Source organism: Rissa tridactyla, chromosome 2 (genome assembly GCF_028500815.1).
Source record: "Rissa tridactyla isolate bRisTri1 chromosome 2, bRisTri1.patW.cur.20221130, whole genome shotgun sequence".
Classification (NCBI taxonomy): Eukaryota; Metazoa; Chordata; class Aves; order Charadriiformes; family Laridae; genus Rissa; species Rissa tridactyla.
This window is the reverse complement of record NC_071467.1, coordinates 54,408,949-54,422,086: the sequence shown is the minus strand read 5'-3', so window position 1 is coordinate 54,422,086 and position 13,138 is coordinate 54,408,949. Positions and strand designations below refer to the sequence as shown.

Genomic DNA, 13,138 nt, shown 5'->3' with positions numbered 1-13,138 from the left:
AGGCGCGTCCTTGGGAGCGGGAGGGGAAGGAAGGGCGGGCGTGCGGGGCCGGCGCGGAGGGGCAGCACGCCGGGGGCTTGCGGTGCCCGGCCGCCGTAGTACCGAGCTGCTCCTCCGGTGGTTGGGCTGGGGAGCGTCGGGCTCCTCCTCCTCTTCCCCCCCCACCTCCCCAAGCAGTGCACAGCCGGGCGTGTGACTGACTCGTCTCCCCCCCGATTCTCTCTTTTTTTTTTTTTCCCCCCCTCTCCATGGGTACACACACCGAGATACGCACATGACTGTAGTTGGGTGCAAGAGCCGGTGCATCGCCAGGAGGGCTGTGCTTCCACTCCCGGCACACGCACACACACACACACAGACACACGCACACAAGCTGCTGCTGCTGCTGCTGGAAGTCTTTCTACACGGGGATTAGCAGCCGCCTCTCGCTCTCTGTATTTCTCTTGTCTCTTTCTTCTCCTTTCCTTTCCTTTCTCCTTCTCTCCCTCAAACGCTTGAACTGACGGACGGCGGGCAGAAAAAAGGTAAATGCTTGTGTGGTGCTGTTTGCTGACAATACCGATGAGGCGATGGTTTTTTTGGCAGCGTGCTGCGCCGCACGCCCTCCGCTCGCCAGGCAGGCGGGCGGGCAGCCTTGCCCTCCCGCCGCGCCAGCGGCTGCCGCTCCCCGCGGCTCCCCGGGACGCTCCGTCTCGGGGGATCGGGTTTTGCCGGTAGAGGTTTGGCTTTCCAAGTCCTCCCGTCCTCCCCCCCCTTCTTCCTCCCCCCCACGTCTGCCAGGCAGAGAGGTTCCCGCTATTGTGCTCCTAAGCAGTTGCCACCGCGGTCTGCGAGCGTGTGAGAGTGCTTTCGCGGAGGTTTCGCGGGGATTGATGAAGGCTGCTGTTAATTGCTGTGTGCGCGGAAGAGAGAGAGCGAGCGAGAGCTTTTCGTTTCGGCAGGGAACCTGTACATTATTCATCAGGGCTGGAGAGTAGCAACGGGAGGAGCAGCCTTCCCCCCCCCCCCCCCATCGTTTGCTGCATCATTCAAATGAGTAATTTTTATCTGGCCTTGCGTTGCGGGGCTTTTATCCCTCCCCCCCCCCGCCCCCTTCCCCATCCGCGGGTGTTTTGGCAGCCGCCGAGGATTGCGATGCTCCTTCCCCTGCCCCCGGGGATGGAGCGAGCCAGGCGGGGGTAGCCGCCGCCCCTCCGCCCCGGGCCCACCGCCTCCCCAGCCCGGCGCGGGGGTGGGGGGGGCGACCCACGTCCCGCCGCCCACCCCCCCGCAGCCCCCTGCGAGCTCCACAACTAGTTGTCGCCTGTTGTTGGGGCCGAGTTTTGTCCCGTGTCCCTCCTCGGCAGGACGAGAGAAGCAAGGGTGAATTCTTGCCTCCCCCCCCCCCCCCCCCGCCCCCCAGCGAAGCCCGCGTGGTGCGGGGATGCCGCGGAACCCCAGAAGGGGTCCCGCACCGAGAGGGGTCCCGTCGAGCCGGGGTGGCCTGTGCCACCGTCCCCCCACCTCCGCCCGGGGACAGGAGGCGTTTAGCGAGGTCCCTTATGTAATTACGGCTTTTTTTCCTTCTTCTTGTCGTTGCCGTTACTAAACCATACCAGCGAGGAAACTGTTTCACCGTGCTTGCTTCTGAAGGAGGCTGATGGTTTTTATTTGATCTTGGAGGAAAAAAAAAAAAGAAAAAAAAAAAGACATCATTGAGTAATTAATATTTAACAGGGGGCACTTCGGTTTCACACATGATCGATTTTGGATGGTCCCGTTTCATTCATGTTGGTTTCTGCACCTGTCAGAGATATGTAAATACACTGTTAAAAGACAGGAAGCCAAAGAAAAGGAAAAATAGTAACAGAAGCAAAACTGGTGAGAAACGTAGAGGACAGCGTATGGCGTTAGTTATTAAAACACCAAAAAAAAAAAGTAGTTGTTTAACCTTATAGCCTACTTACAAATAAAAGGTAGGTGTGCTTGTAGGCATGGTGTATGCTCAGCTGGTTGTGTTGGATTGAATTTCAATGTTAATACACCTTTAAAAAGGCAACACTAATTTCTACTGGTATGTGGGTCCAGTGTATACATTTAAGGTATTTCCCCGCACTTAAAAGATGTTGCGAGTTTGATCAGTGTTCATGGATCCAAAAGTCTAAAGGATATACATTTAAAGATAAATTTGCTGATGATAGTAATGATTACCGGAAAATTAGAATTTTTTAAGGCAACAGTACAGTTCCTTGGAGTCTTTTGTATAGTTTACTTGCCTGACTGATATTGTATATTTCAGGACTATTAAAATTAGATAGCGTAAATTAATGGAAACATATGGGAACAAAATATACTGTTTATTAGAGATAATAAAGTAGTTTCAAAATAAAGGGTACAATAGTGTTCCATTATATAGATATCCACCTGAATTAAAGTTTCCTTTCTTTTTATTCACCAGAACTGTATAGGTTAAATATACTTGTTTAATTCAAGGCTCATTCTGGCCTATCTCTTGTGGGATTAACACTTGCAAGCATATCACTGTAATCTGTTTGTGTTAGACTTTGCAATGTTGCCCTTTCTATAAAGGTGGTGCACCTCGGTGCAGCCCTGGCTAGTGATGTTGCCACCTGGAAATACAAAAAGAACTGCATGAATAATCAATGAAATAGTATAATAAATAAAGGCAATCCTGTACCAAGGAACAGTCGTAAGTAGCCTCTACGCAATTTTTTTGTTGTAATTTTTACTCTGGTCTCGTACCACCCAGTAACTCAAGCTTTCATCCAAATTGTAATAGACGGGTGCAATACCCTCAGACTGGCATTGCCGTTTTAAGAAGATAGAGCTCAAGGCACTTTAACATGGGATAGTTTATTCAGCCCTTAATCTCTGTAACCAAACTTAATTTTTACAGCTTCTGTTGTATTATCTCTCAAGATTTAAGAAGGCTATTTTTGTCAGGGGCACATAATTAATACTTGTTCTCCTCTTATGCCAAATTTTGTACTTATGCACAAAGCTCATCCAAAGAAACCTGAAAAGGGGATCTCCATGGTAACGAGAGAGAGGATTTTCTCCCTCACTATAGGTCAGGACTAGACAGCCGCCTACCCGTTCCTTAACTTGTAGCAGCATCCATTGGCACCTTCTTCTTTGTGGTTATTTTGTCTACTGGGGTGTGCTTTTACTGTTGTCTCGTGCTTCCAGAGAGCTGCCCTTGAAAACGATGCTACACTGGATGAGCACAGCCTGTGTGTCTCTCCCCGCTCTCATCCTCCCTTCCGCTTGCATCGTATAGCAGCGTTTCTATAGCTGTATGATTTGACTAGGACTTTTGATTTGAAGACCTGTCTTGGGTCTAACTGTGTGAGACCTCCTTAGTCCATTTCAGACAGAAGGGTGGTCATCTCCTTTCTTGCTTTCTCTTTTATTTGTCTGTACTCTTTTTGGATGGAGTTTCCTCATGGTGTCCCAGAGGTTTTGTAGCAGTAAAAGCAGTTTTCCTCTCACCAGGGAGCAGGGCTTAATTTTATTATTTGAGTTAGTCTGTGATACCAGGATTACTGTTTGGAGATGTTCACGATAAAAAGAGTTTCTTTTGCTCTGACTCAGTCATCACAGAGCAGTAATATGGAGTGCTTCTTCTGGGGTAATTGTTGGGGTGGTTCTTTTTTTCCCTCTCTTCTTTGAAGAACTATCTGCCTAGACTGTGTCTCTGTCCAAGCTAAAATGAAATGAACACATTTTATTCCAGATGATCCCGTAGTCAGATACTTAAAACTTTCACTGAGGAATATAACATATTTTCTATTCCCCTTTTCCTTTCTGTATTCAGTTTTTGTAGCTAAGATCTCATGAGAGGATACCAAATGGCTTTTTAAATGTCTCCCCTAGGCTGCTGGTGCACCAGGTCTCTCTGGGCATATTTCCAGTTCTTTTGCCTTTCCCTGTGACATAGCTTGGGATAATTTGAAAACATCTGCTAGAGCAACCATCTTAATATAAGACAGCAGTCATCATTTGTCACTGAGCAATATGTCATTTCTGACTCTGTAATTGGAAGACAGATGCTAATGCTGACTTTGGCCTTCTTAACTTGTCTTGTTGGCAGATTGTCTATAGAAACACTTTGCGGTGCTTTGAAATCACACAGTGTATTTCTGCCTTTCTGTATCTCTGTGTTTCTGAAAGAATCGCCTGTGTCATTTGAAAATCTGCTCAAGAAACCATAATGATAGCAGCTAGTATATTCGTAATCTAGTTTGCCAAGTAAGCTTGACCTTATGCATATCTTCAGTGTCTTCTGCTAGATGAGAATCATTTTTGAATAGCTGCCTGTGAAGCTTGTCCTTTAACATTTGTATATGAGAAAATCCACGTGATGCCCTGGTGAATTTGAATGGTAGCATTTCACTGAATGTCCCTCATCCCAGTTTTTTCCCTCCCTTTGAAAATTTTACCATCACCTTTAACTAACTGTAGAGGTCTTCATCCTCTGATTTCTCACAGCAAGGAAACTAGGCATTTGAGAAATGGACTTCTAACTGTGTGAAGGAAATGTACACTTCTAGATATCTAGATCCAGGTTTCAAACCTCAGTTGCTGTGGTTCAGATGACAAAAGTGCGTGGCATCAACTCATAACCAAAGATCTCAATAGTTACAGATGATATCTTATGTCTAAAAAGTGCTTTTTCAAGCTTTGTGGGCTAATTTCAAATGTCGGTTGCAGCAGGTTGAGTTGACTTTCACCAACTTAAGGGTTTCAGCTTCTTCATAAGTTGATGTGCTGATGTGGTGCCTGTGCTGGATCCAGTCAAGGATTCCTTGAGTTTTTCTTTCTTTTTGGGAAAGGGGAGATAAGGGGAGGAGAATCTCAAAAAAATTTGTCTAAGAATTGTGCTTGAAAGTCCATTTCATGTTCTGGGCATAAATCCTCACTGAAGGTAATTCAAGGGGCATACTGATAAGATGGTAGCTGAGTTACTTTTTCAAATGAAAGGGAGTGTCTTTTTCAGCCAGTGAGTGTGACTTCTGTTGCTAATTCTGTGCTTGTACACACTTTCTTCCCATGTGTCTGTTTAGTTTTCCAGATGGAACAGGGTAATGTATCTGTCTCATTGGAGGTCAATAACAGTAAGAGACAATGATTAGCAGTCTCACCTTCATTATGGCAACTTCAGTTTTAGCAGTGTGCATCCAACATTGAAAGTCAACATTGCGAATGGGTGTCTCACTACTGTCCCGTGTTTTTCTTTTGTCTTGTCATCAGAAAAAAAAAAAAGAAGAAAAATTAAATGGAGATGAAATCCAGGTTTCTGGGGTTTGGTAGTGGTCTCAATGGTATCTGTTCATTGCATCACTGGACAACAGGCAGTGTTCAGTTGCTTTTGTCCAGCAGAAGTACTGGGAGTCAACATGCTCCATGGACATGCGGTGTATCGCAGATGTCCAAAGTACACAGGAATCTCCATCTTCTTTCCGACCTGCAGCTGAAAATTTCGGAGCCCTTGCAGTACGCCATTCATATAGGGTGAGCTTCGTATTGTGTTTTGTAGGAGAATGCAGCTTCTGGGTTTGTGGTGCTGGCACTGCATTGGCGCAAATGTTTCACAAGGATATCAAAGGAGATTCCTTGTTCTCTTCAGTCTGTGTCTTCTGGCTATCCATTCATCAGGGATGATGCTCAGGCGTGGTTTGGTCCTTTAAAGTTGTCAACACCTCTGCATCTGGTTTACCTCCATAATGTGGTGGGGTTTTGTTTTTCTTTTTTTGTGACTGTCTTTTAGAACATCACTAAATTCTGTTATCGGATCCCATTTTGTAAGAACATAGGAGATCATCCACCTAGCTGTTCCTTCTAGCAGACCTTTTCTCTTCAGAGAAGTGGCTATTGTCCAATTTTTTTGTAAATTTATATGTCAAATTATATGTAAATAATATTGATGAATGTCCAAATGTAACTTTTTAGTGGCAAGGGGATGGCAAAGTAGAATAAATAGAGGAAAAATCACCACAGCAAGGAATGAAAGAGGTAGAATTAGGAGAATTTATCGTTATTTTGTTCAAATGAAGTATTACAAGCATTGTCACATAAAAACAATTTAGATCGAAAATGAGTGTTGATTCTGTATTTCTGTTCATGGATGAACTTTGGAACCATAAAATGTAATATTTGGGGAGATTATTCAAATGATTTTCTGAAGAAAATCACCCCAAATGCCTAGATGGTGTATGTCATTTAATAGCAACAGTGAAATAGTGCTAGCAATTACTAGATTAGTGGTACTTTGAAAAGTATGGTATGTATATCACCGTATGAAATGAAAAGCTCTAGAAGAAGAGATACAATGTCTATTTGGGAAGCACTGTAACTTTTAGTGAAAAAGATGTATTTCTTAAAAAATGGAATATGCATAGCTACGTGATAAAATAAACTTGAGAGGAATTATAAACTGAGGATAGAACCTTTTTCTTATGCATTTGGATCTCTCTGTTGAAAAAAGGGACAATGAGGGATTTTTTTTAAAAAAAAAGAAGAAAAATATTTAAAAAACAAGCTACTGATATTGCACTCAGGAAAGGATACTGAATGGTGTTCAAACCAGCTGGCTGTCCTCTTATCTCAGAAAAAAAAAGTTTTTAATTCCTGAAATATTACAGACTTATTCATGTGAAAACTATGGTTACCTCTTCCACTTTGTTTTGTTGTGGCTTTTTTTCAGGAGTTCATAAAAACTACTTCAAAGACAATATTCTTTGTAGAGCTATTTCAATACCCATGTAATGTCGTTTACAGAATTGAAGTGGCATGGTAGTTGAAGAGCATTCTTTTCACCTTAGGTAGAAGCATGAGTTGATTTTTCTATGTAAAAAAAATGTTATTTTTCACTTTTTTCCAACCTGCAAATCTATGTGGTGTGTCTTACTGTACTGAGATGGTGTGTGGTCTGACTTCCAGAATACTTGTATGGTATTTTACATCTGTATAGCATGATATAAACTTACTCACTGGGAATCTTCATGCTGTATTTTGCAGAGTTGTATAGCAGAATTATATAAGAACAAAGGTATTTATGCATGAAAAGCATCATTTGTTTGCTGTGTCATATGCTAATAATTTCTCAGTCAAGGGGCAAACGCAACAGCATGAAGTTTGTGAGACCACTTGCACATTACAAATATTCTAATAATCTCAATGAAAAGGACATTTACTATTCTATATGGATGGTTAAGATCTAGCAAACTGTTTGTCTTCAAATAAAGTGTATTTTCAGAAAAAGGGATATCTTTAGAAATCAGCATCAGGGCAGATAGACAGGAGAAAATGAATAATAATTCGTATATTTCTAAAACCAGATTTTAATAATTATCAGCAGTATATTTAGATAAAAGATGAGGAAATCCCATTCCCATTTTTAAAAATTCATGTGAAAAAAGCCTTGCACAGTTAGCAATGGGATCTTAAATGCAGAAAGAAAAAAGCTAAACACAAGGAAGTTCTACAGCATTCGAGTACTTTGGTCATTCACAAAGCAGATATTATGTTAGGTACTTTAAAAATCAGTGCAGCGTGCTGAAAAATAATTAATCTTGTGTGTTAAATTACCTTCCAGAGGATGTTTCTGACAGAACCAAGTCAAAATATGAAAGTCTACTAAAGTCTTGACCTGATCCTTTGCTCTTTACGCTGACCGGCATTTTGAACATGAACTGCAGGAGCTGGTTGCCTGCCCTGTAAAAAGCCATAGGAGGTTTTTAATGTTGAGCACCAAGTGGTCAGGGCCATATTAGAGGGGTTTTTTTTCATAAGAAAAAATGCTGAAATGCAGTAGTAACACTTTTGTGTGTTATACTTGTATCGCAGTTTGGGCTAGGTTGGCCAATGACAAGGCAAGAGCCTCTGTCACTGAACAGAAAATTGGCTCTGTTCCACCCCAAACCAGGACAACTTGTAGAGCCCTTCTGAAGACACAAGCGTTTGCTAAGAAATGAATTATATCACGTTTCTTTATTCAAAATGTCTGGTGCCTCTAAGACAACACACAACAGAGCACAGTGAGACAAAGATGAAGGTTCATTCTGGTGCCCATTTCAGTTTATTTTGGAGCTAAAAGGAAGAATTTTACATACAATGAGAAGAAAATTGAGGACTTGAGTTCTGTGTGTTCAATAATCAATTTTCTAGCAGGCTTTGCATGTCTATAGAGACTATAACTTGCTTTTTGCTATTCAACTTATCTGTAGCTTGCTTCCTGAACTGCTAGAGGACCAAAAATAATATGACCATTTTCCCAAGGACTTACAGTTTCTCTGAGAACAGAGAGACTAGTATGTAGGAAAGCCCACAAATGTAAATTTGATTTGCTAAAAGCTTCAGTGTTATTAATCTGTAACAGTGTCATGCTAAAGTTCATTTTCATGTCTAATAGAGTACATCATTTAGACCAAATCCTACCAATGTTCTCTGTGCAAGATATGTCCTTGATGCAAGAAACAATACTTGAACCCGAGGCTATTGCAGGAAAGCCCAGTATTTTATTTTATTTTATTGCAAATTAAGTGATACATGTGGATTTTTTTCCTTGGTTCAAGGGGGATTCTTTTTTGTCTGCTTGTTTTTATACAGAACTAGGATCATTAATTAATTATTTGTGGTATAATTAATTAATTATTTGATGAGTTTGCCAGATCTAGTTTAGCCTTTTTGGCTTCCTTCACCCTACAGGCCTTGGCATGCAGGGTCCTTGCAGCTGATTTAGACATTGGTTTGAACAGTTGCTGAACAAAGCAGTGTCCTGGTTTTGAGCATTTGGGTTTGTTATTTACTGCTTTGTATTAAAAAATGAACGTAATGTTGACTCCAATATTGTGTGTACATGAGAGCCTTGTGTTATTGTAGAGTATAAATTATTTCAGATGTATCTATTGATTTTGTCTTAACGTTTAGTCTAACCATAAACTGCTGCTGTACTCATCTTTCCTTCGATATTCAGTTCATGGCAGCTACTGCCCATCTTAGCGACATGCTTGACAGATGTGGGGTACCTCTTCAGGCTTACATATGCTTTGAATTTAGGTTTAAGATAGGACTGATCTTTTGATGGGGATTTTTTTTTTCCTCAACCGCAGGGAGGAAAAAAGTGCGAGAGTGAGTTCCCATTAAACTCCCTGATTCTTGATGTGCATTTCTCCCTACCCTTTGGTGTTGTAGAGGAGGCTGAAGAGAAGCTGAGATTAGCTGTTTGGGCACATGGGATGCTTTAAAGAGTTTTTCTTGTCTTTCTGGTGGGAGCAACAAGGACCTCGAGAAGGAACCGTGAATTCCTTTCTGGAAGGTCTCGAAGGCAGTGAGCACACATCTCACTTGCATCTCAGGGCTGAAACTGCCACTTTAGTTATTGCCATCAGGTGGCCTTGAGAACATGAATTTATAGACCTGCTAGCTCAAATAAGTAGCGGACTCCACCAACGCAAGATCAGACCTATGGTGCACACTCGCTTAGCAGCATGCATGTGGTAGACCCGACTAGTCACAAGTCCAGTTCTCAAAAATAATTCACTCAGTGGGTGTATTATTCGGCAGTTTTTCTGCACAGTCACGGTGACTGTCCAGAATGTTTGGATACCAGCAGCACACTGCACGCATATTTTGAATTATAGTAAACACCCCTTACTCATGGTAAAGGAAATAGTATTTTTAAACAGTTTGATCTAGGCAGATGTGTGCCCTCTACAGATTGTAAATAGCCAATATGTTATATAGTATACCTTGATGTATGGCTGAATAAATAAATAGAAGATGACTATAACAGAGCTGTACTGTAAAATCTAGTATTATAAAGCTTTTTCCACCACTAGCAGAGCTCAGTAATTTATTACTACAATTTGGTATCATGGATATGATTCATTCTATTTTAGTGGATACAAACAAATTGCTTTACACTAGTGTAGTAAGTTATTACTCAAAGCTGAATGCGTACTTTGTATGATACTGAGATACTTGAAATTTCACAGAATATGATGTATTTATATGTATTTGGGGGGGGGGAAGTAAATCTTTCAGCACATACTATTTAAACAATCATCAGCTGACCTTTACTTCATCAATCAAGAGAACAGTTCTTAATCCAATTGAATTTCAATGTCAAATCATCCTGGAGCCAAACTGGGCCCTCCCGGCATTAGATATTGAAACGTGTGTGTAACCCAAATGCTCAGTTGCTTTCCAGGTTGTTCATCTGTAATATGAATTTTTCTAAGGTAAGCTGCCTGCTGTGCGTTTTGTGAAAGAAGAAGTTAAGCCACGGTATTAGAAAGAAAATGTTTAAATACATTGATCAGTATGTGTGCTGCACATCTTAGCTGTTTAAAATAGATAAATAAAGAGAAGAATTCATTTTGCTTCCCCCTTTGAATTTGCAGATTAGTCATGGATTGTTGCCCACAATTTTGTGGAACCTAATCATGTAGTCCTTTCTTAATAGATTCCATTATCATCTCTACAATATACCAGCTAAAGTAAGTAAATTAATTCAGTGGAGTCTCTCTAGAGCTAAGTTTGTGTATGTCCTGGAAAATTAAGTGTGGCAAATGTAGTATTAACGGTTGTTTTGTTAAGCATTTTTTTAGAGTTTACATGGTGATATTTTAAGAAGTAGGATTAATTTTGTTGTATTTATCGCAAGGTCAAATACTTTTTGAAAGTAGGTTGAAATTAGTCATGCTTTATCTAATAACCACTTTTAACTAACTCTGCTTGTGCTTAATAAGTAAATGTGAAATTCAACCAAAGATATACTGAAGAAAATACACTGTAAAAAAAAAAAACACTCAAAGCCATCTATTTTATCAGAATAGACCAGATCTTGTTCCCTTCTGCACTCTGACTGGATAGCATTAACAGGAAGCAGAAATGTATTTGCAGTAGAGTTTATCTCAGTAGATACAAAATGCAGAAGACTGGATTTGTGACTGCTGTGTTTACAGGGAGGTAAGTGGGATGAAAGCAGGAATGGATTTGACTTAATGCTAGATTCAAGTAGGTATAAAAGTAAATACATAAAGCCAAATGAAAAACCTGTTTTTGTTATGTAATTACCATTTTCATCTTCTAATATTTAGAGGTTTCTAAATTTTGCCTCACCTTGGATGAGGGAAAGGCTGTAGATGTTGTTTATCTGGACTTTGGTAAGGCCTTTGATACAGTTTCCCCACAGCATTCGCCTGGAGAAACTGGCTGCCCATGGCTTGGACAAGTGTGCTCTTCGTGGGGTTAAAAACTGGATAGAGGGCCGGGCTGAGAGAGCAGTGGTGAATGGAGTGGTGAGTGGAGAAGGGCAACGAAGCTGGTGAGGCATCTGGAGAACAAGTCTCTTGAGGAGCGGGTGTGGTTGTTTAGGCTGGAAAGAGGACACTCAGGGGAGACCTTAAGCCTCTCTACAACTATGAGATGCAGATGACGCCAAGTTAGGTGGGAGCATTGACCTGCTTGAGGGTAGAAGGGCTTTGCAGAGGGATCTGGACATGCTGGATCAATGGACCAAGCGTGTCCAGAGAAGGGCAACGAAGCTGGTGAGGGATCTAGAGAACAAGTCTTATGAGGAGCAGGTGAGGGAGCTGGGCTTGTTTAGCTGAGGCTGAGGTGAGACCTTCTCTCTCTCTACAACTACCTGAAAGGAGGTTGTAGAAAGGTGGGTGTTGTTCTCTTCTCCCAAGTGACAATAGAGATAGGACAAGAGGAAACAGCCTCAAGTTGTGCCAGGGGAGGTTTCGATTGGATATTAGGAAAAAATGTTGACGCTGAAAGGGTTGTCAAGCATTGGAAGAGGCTGCCCAGGGAAGTGGTTGAGTCCCCATCCCTGGAGGTATTTAAAAGATGTTTAGACATAGTGCTGGTTAGAGATATATATTTTAGATTAGTGATGGTTTTTGTCAGAGTTAGGTTGATGGTTGGATTACGTGATCTGAAGGGTCCGTTTCTACCTAGGCAATTCTATGATTCTTTTTTTTTGAGGAAGAGATGAGTAAAATTTTAACATTTGGATAGTGGAATATATGACAACTGGAGGGGACAAAAATAACGCCAAATGAAAATCAAGAAAAAACCCGCTATTGCTAGTTACAACGGTTTCTGTAGCCAATTAAGGGATTAATTTGAATTTTAGGACCTTAAGAGTTAGTGTGTATGACGTTAAGCCTCAGAGTAGTCTATGGATAAAGCAAGAACAGAATGTGTGGAAGAAATATCTTATCAATGAATTTCACAACTGCGTAGTCCTGGGGCCACAGTAATAAATGAGCTGTATTCATTGTCTCCTCCTCAGTGACTCATATAATATTGCCATCCCTGTTGTGGTAAAAACATGGTCACTATTTATTTGGTAGGATGTTGTTGTCAAGGTAATGGGTTTGAAAGGAGTCTGTGCTTAGGAAGAAGAAATGAGTTCATACAAAAATTATTTTTTTGAACAACAGAAAATCACATCAAACTGAAGTATTACAGATAATTTCTGGCCTTTTTTCCCAGCCTGGTTACAAGTGAACACATAGTTTGAATTACTTTTATAATATATAGTAATGAAGATGTATAACCAATGACAAACATTAAGCAATTTAAAGTTATGACTTTAGAGGTTAAAATATTTAGACTTTTGTTTATTATTTCAGTTCCACATGAATTTCCTATTTCAGAGGTGATAAATACACTTTCCTACACTCTCAGACCATGTCTGATAATATAAGTGAAAATAACACAGTAATTTGAAACGGTAGCATAAAAAAATTACATTGCTAAACAAATCGTAACACTCTTCGTATTCCCTAAATAATTATCTGATAGATCAAGTCAAGGCAGATTAAAATATGCTCATAGTACTAAATTATAATTATTTCTCCAGTATATTTTGTCAACAGTCTGAATTTCAATCTATTTATATTAACTTTACCAAGTATCCTGTAAGGTCAAACAGTATTATCATTTTTTTAATGATAAGGTGGTATATTTTGTGCCTGTCAGTGTTCAAGGAGCATCTGGACGATGCTTTTAGTCATATTATTTAGTTTTAGGTAGTCCTGCAAGAAGCAGGGAATTGGACTCAATAACCCTTATGGATCCCTTCCAACTTGAGATATTCTATGATCCTATGATTTTACAT

At 40.8% G+C, this 13,138-nt stretch overlaps 1 protein-coding gene across 1 annotated transcript in view; it reads left to right on the top strand.

Annotated features, from left to right (window-relative positions):
- The first annotated feature begins 383 nt into the window (after window positions 1–383).
- DLGAP1 (DLG associated protein 1) overlaps window positions 384–13,138 on the top strand; it is a 419,863-nt gene continuing 407,108 nt past the window's right edge. The window contains exon 1 of the mRNA XM_054193162.1: window positions 384–524. The gene's annotated coding sequence lies outside the window, so the exon portion shown is untranslated. The remainder of the gene's footprint in view (window positions 525–13,138) is intronic.